Source organism: Solanum pennellii, chromosome 3 (genome assembly GCF_001406875.1).
Source record: "Solanum pennellii chromosome 3, SPENNV200".
Taxonomy (NCBI): Eukaryota; Viridiplantae; Streptophyta; class Magnoliopsida; order Solanales; family Solanaceae; genus Solanum; species Solanum pennellii.
Window position 1 is genome coordinate 16,301,627 of NC_028639.1, and position 6,047 is coordinate 16,307,673.

Consider the following 6,047-nt stretch of genomic DNA (forward strand, 5'->3'; position numbering starts at 1 on the left):
ACAAATCATGTATTACTTTACCAAATTCTTACAATTCCTGTAATTTGTCTTCTCATTTTCTTAACTTGACTTATCAAATTCTAACACTTTTAAATTAGTAATCAATCTTTGTTAATATAACATCAGTAGAATTTGAATAGTTCATTAAGTATTTAAGTGTAGGTTAATTGTATTATGTCAAAAGGAATTTCAAAGAACATAAAAAGCACTATATAAAGGTAATAAATGATTTCCATTTCCTTCAAGTTTTGTTTCTTTAGTTGAGCATCTGACCTTCCTTCTAAGTTTCTTTTTTTTCCCTTAAATTTTTCCTTTTGCATGAACTAGAAAATGGAAAATGGAGAAACATGTATAGTTGATACATGTTGGAATTGAATAATTGTCATATCAATTTACATGCAACATTCAACATTCATTGAATGATATACGAAGATTACTATCTCCGTAAGAAGTGCTATCAGAAATTCATGAGCTATGAAACTGAAGAAGTTGATTTCTTTGAAATACTGTCATTAATTGATTTATTCTTATAATGTACTGTAATTATAATTGCTTGCGACTATAGATAAACGCGATGCTATTTGTGTATTGAAAAAATTATTTTTATTTTTTATATTTTTGTAATGTTTCTTTATATGTAGCTTCAGATTTGAACTTACTAATTTATTTTATAGAAAGAATTAGAAGTATATGCATCATATATAAATATAGTATCAATATTTAAAAGAAAATTTTCTTTCATTTTGATATTATATCATTGAATAAAAACTATTTTAGCTACCACAAAATATAGGAATCTTTCACTTGAATAGTCATATAGAATTACTATAACTTTTTCTAGCTGATATATATATATATATATAATTTTTTTTATAGTTTAATCAATTGATGAACAACTATTTATTTTAATTCTTCAAAAATAATCTTAGTTGCTTTTTTTTGCTACTTTATTTTCAAAACTAAATATATATGTAATATTTAAAATATTATTAATGAAAACGCGCGCAACGTGCGTGCACAGAAACTAGTAAGAATAATAAGCCGGACGTCCTCTGAAATGCTCCCGACGTAAGTGCTGCTAACATACGCTGCATTGAGTATGGCAGGGAAGAAACGGCGAGGGAGGCCAAAACAGATTGTAACAACAGTAATAGGGAGTGGCATCAACAACAAAGAAAAAGGATCACAATCGATGGAACTACAGGAGCAGGCAAGGGAAGCTTCAAGCAACAATGGTAGCCCTATAAAGATGATGAATGAGCAGATAGGTACATCGAGGTTGACACGAAGGAGTATTAATTGGAGCTCTGAGGACAGTACATCGAAGACTCCGCTAGTTGTGGAGACATCAGCTAGAGTTTTGACGTCAAACACTGTTCAATTGTCTGCTGTAGCACCAATGACTCATGAGCAAAATGAGCAACTAGGAGATCTGCAGGCAAATAAAGGGAAACCCTGGGTAAGTCTATTTGTTGGGAATAGAGTTGCTAGTAATGGAATGACATTGACTTACATTACACCTGATTGGTTAATGGAAATATAAATAGTGAAATTGGATGAGAAAGAACAGGAAAAGGAAGAGGAGAAATGGAAACACTCTCTAATATTGTTTGTAATTAGAGAAATGCCTAGGTATAATTATATGAAGAGATTTATCGCTCAAAGCTTGATCAATGTGGCTAGCCCTACTTTGTATTACCATGATGAAGGTTATTATGTAGTGAAATTTCAGTCGGAGTCAGATTTGAAGGAAATATTATTCACAGGGCCATATAGTATTAATAATAAGCCAATAATTTTGAAACAATGGACGCCCAACCTTGATTTTAAGGCAGAGTTCCTAGTTGATATCCCACTGTGGGTTACTTTTCCAAAACTGCCTATAAATTGTTGGGGATGCGACTCCTTGAGCAGAATTGCAAGTGCAGTAGGAATTCCACTATTTGCAGATGAGTGCGCTACCAAACAAATAAGGATCTCTTATGAAAGAATGTGGATAGAGGTTGATGTCACAAAGCCAATGCCTAATGAGATTACAGTTATGGATGCACAGGGACAGGCTTTTCAACAGATTGTCTCATATGACTTGACACTTGAATATTGTGAAGAATGTTTGGTGGTAGGACATAACTGTCACAAGAGGAGGCTCAATCAACAAGAACAACAACAATCAAAAAGGCAACAACCACATCCAAAGAAGATTTCGAGATCTAAGGAAAATGTAATCCAGGAGCCAGACAAGATACAAGAGAAAGTACAAACAATTCAAGACCAACATAGATCAGTAACAACTGAGTTTACACCAATGCCCACCAGAGGTAAGCAAACAGCTAAAGGTAATCCTGAGAGTCTAACCATTAAGAGTTATGCACAAACCATATCTGTCCAAAATGGTTTTGAAGTTTTACAACCTATAGTTGTTGTGTTGGCTACATCACCATTTCCTAATGATGGAGGTGACACCTCCTCCAATAATTGATGAGTTGGTTAGTATTGAATGTAAGGGATATTAATAAGAAATATAAGCAAAAAGAGTTAAATACTTATATAAAGGAAAATCATATAAAACTAGTTGGGCGGGTAGAAATTAGAGTAAAGATGAATAAGGTGGATGTTATATCCCAAAGAATAGGCTCTGGCTGGAGTTTGATACACAACTATGCAAGTGCTTTGAATGGGAGAATCTGGATAATATGGGATGAAAGAGTATTTGAAGTAACTCCATTATCTCAAGGTGCACAATATGTCCACAGTAAAGACTTGAGCAGAGACAAGAAGATCGATTGTTGTATGACTGTGGTATATGGATACAATACTATAGAGCAGAGGAAAGTGTTGTGGAATGACATCAGATCCATGGCTAGTCCTCAACCTTGGCTTGTGTGGGGAGATTTTAATGCTCTTTTGAAAAATCAAGATAGACTTAATGGAGCTCCTATTGAAATAAAGGATTTTGCTGATTGTGTACAAGACTTGTTCTTGAATGAATTACTTTGGAAAGGAGAATTTTATTCATGGTCTAACAAGAAAATGGGATAGGACAGAATATATAGAAGGCTAGACATGGCTATAGGAAATGATGAATGGAAGATGCAGTATGGACAGCTGGTAGTAGAATACAAACTGCCTCATATATCAGATCACTCCCCTATGCTGTTGGATATGAAACTAAAGCCAAGCAACACTCAAACCCCATTAGATTCTTTAATGTGTGGGCAAGACATGAGGAATTTGAATCAATAGTGCAAAGAAGTTGGTCAGGCAGCATACCAGGTAATGAATTAAGGTGCATTTGGCACAAATTAAAGGAATTATATCCTCATCTCTAAAAGCTGAATGATAATAATTACAGAGGTGCTACTGAGAGGATGCATCACATCAGAAGTACTTTAAAGATTGTACAATTGAACTTATCAAAAAGTGTACTGATAGCTTGTCATTGGAAGAGAAAGAGTTGTTAATTCAATTAGAGAAGTGGACAAATATTGAAGAGAGCATTAGCCAACAAAAATCAAGGGCAATGTGGATTAAATTGGAGGATTTAAATAATAAATACTTCACAGCAATGATTAAGGAGAGGAGACATAGGAAGCAGATTTTTGAACTAATAACTATAGCTGGTGCAAAACTTGTGGAACATGATGAAATTCGAAAAGAGATAATCACATTCTACCAATCTTTAATGGGAGCTGCAATGATAAATATTACTACTGTGAGTAGGACTATCATGAAGACAAGACCAACTTTGAATCACACTCAACAACTGACTTTATGTGCAGAGGTAAATGAGAAGGAAATTTACGATGCATTATGCTGAGTAGGTGATGATAAGGCTCCAGGTGTAGATGGATACAATGCTGTTTTTTTTATAATAAGGCATGACTAATAATCAAGCATCAGTTCTTCAAGACTGACAAACTATACAAAGCTGTTAATTGTACATCTGTTACGTTGCTGCCTATAGTACCAAATCCATCAAATATTAGAGAATATAGACCCATAGCTTGTTGTACTTTAGTTTATAAATTCATAGCAAAGGTGTTGGCCAATCGAATTCAGAAGGTGATAGCAATTGTGATTTCAGAAGCTCAGGCATGTTTCATTCCAGGGAGGAAAGGAGCAGATACATCATTCTTGCACATAAACTAGTACAAGCATGCAATAGGAAAAATGTGAAATCACCTAGATGTATGATAAAGGTGGATATTCAAAAAAGATATGATACTATTGACTGGAGGTGATTAGAACAAGTAATGGCAGGATTGGGATTTCCTAAGAGATTTATAGATTGGGTAATGGAATTTGTAACCACTGTTTCTTACTCAATTTTAATGAATGGAGAACTGACCAAACCTTTTGAGGCAGCTAGAGGATTAAGGCAAGGAGATCCTATGTCTCCATTTTTGTTTGCTATAGTCATGAAATATTTGAGCAAAAATTTAAATGACGTGGCAAATCACATGCAGTTCAAATATCATCCAAAGTGCAGCAAGCTCAAGATTACTCACCTAAGCTTTGCAGATGATCTACTAATGTTTGCAAAAGGAGATCCAGAATCTGTTTACATGTTGCAGGAAAAGTTTTCTGTATTCACAACAGCTTCAGGATTGCAAGCAAATCTATTCAAAAGTGCTATGTATTTTGGAGGGGTCTCATGTATGGTTCAGAATCAAATTAAGCAGGATTTGGGCTATAGTTTTGGAGAACTGCCATAGATATCTAGGGGTTCCTTTGGCCACCAAAAAACTCAACATTGTTCAATGGCAACCTTTGATTGATAGAATTGTGGCAAAAATCTCCTCCTGGACAGCAAAGAAATTATCTAATGCAGGGAGAGTACAACTAGTTAGGACAGTGATAGTTGGAGTTCAAGCTTATTGGGCTCAAATATTTGTGCTGCCAGCAAAAGCGATTAAAATAATCCAAGCTTATTGTAGAAGTTATATCTGGTCAGGAGCAAATGTGATAACAAAGAGAGCACTTGTTTCATGGGATAAAATGTGTACAAGAAAGTATACTGGAGGCTTGAACATGGTGAATTTAAAAGTTTGGAACAAAGAAACCGTATTAAAAATGTGTTGGGATATAGAACAAAAGCAAGACAAGTTATGGATAAAATGGATTCACAGTTACTACATCAAAGGCCAAAGTATGGAACAGGTCAGAGTTCCTACTCAAGCTTGTTGGATGGTCAGAAAAGTTCTGGGGGCAAAAGAGACGTTGTATATATTCCATAATGAAGCCGCATGGAATAAAAGTATGATTAGAAAAGATTGTAAACAAATACTTGGCAGTTTTTCGAAGGTAGAATGGAAAAATCTTATTTGTTCTAACTCTGCAAGGCCAAAAGCAATCTTTACACTATGGCTGCAGGCTCAAAATAGGCTCCTCACAAAAGATAGAATTCTGAAATGGAAAATGCAAGTGGAACTTGTATGTGTTATGTGTAAGCAAGAAGAATAAACAAGAGATCATTTGTTCTATTATTGTATATTTGCTCGCATGCTGTGAAGGAGGCTACTGCAATGGATAAATCAAAATTCTACTAGTTGTGCTATTGTTAGTTAACAATGGATCATAGTAAAGTCTAAAGGTAAAATGTCCCAAGCACAAGTCCTGAGATTGATATATGCAGAGTATTTATATGCACTATGGAAGGAGAGGAATACAAGAATTTTGAGAAGCAAGAGACCGCAATGGAGAATATAGCCAGAAGAATAGCATGTGTTTGTCGTGTTAGAGCTAATATAGCAGTCAGACTTTTCATAGATAAATGTAGTTTTTAGAACGTGTTACTGTTTTGTTATCTATTTAGTGAAATAGCTAGTAGAGTGTTGCTGGCTTAGCTTTGTAATTACTATTTTGGTGATTAATAAAATTTCTAATTACCAAAAAAATGGTAATAGTAATAGTAATAGTAATATAGTAATAGTAATAGTAATAGTAATAATAGTAGTAGTAGTAAGTAATAATAATAATAATAATAACAATAACAATAACAATAACAATAACAATAACAATAACAATAACAATAACAATAACAATAA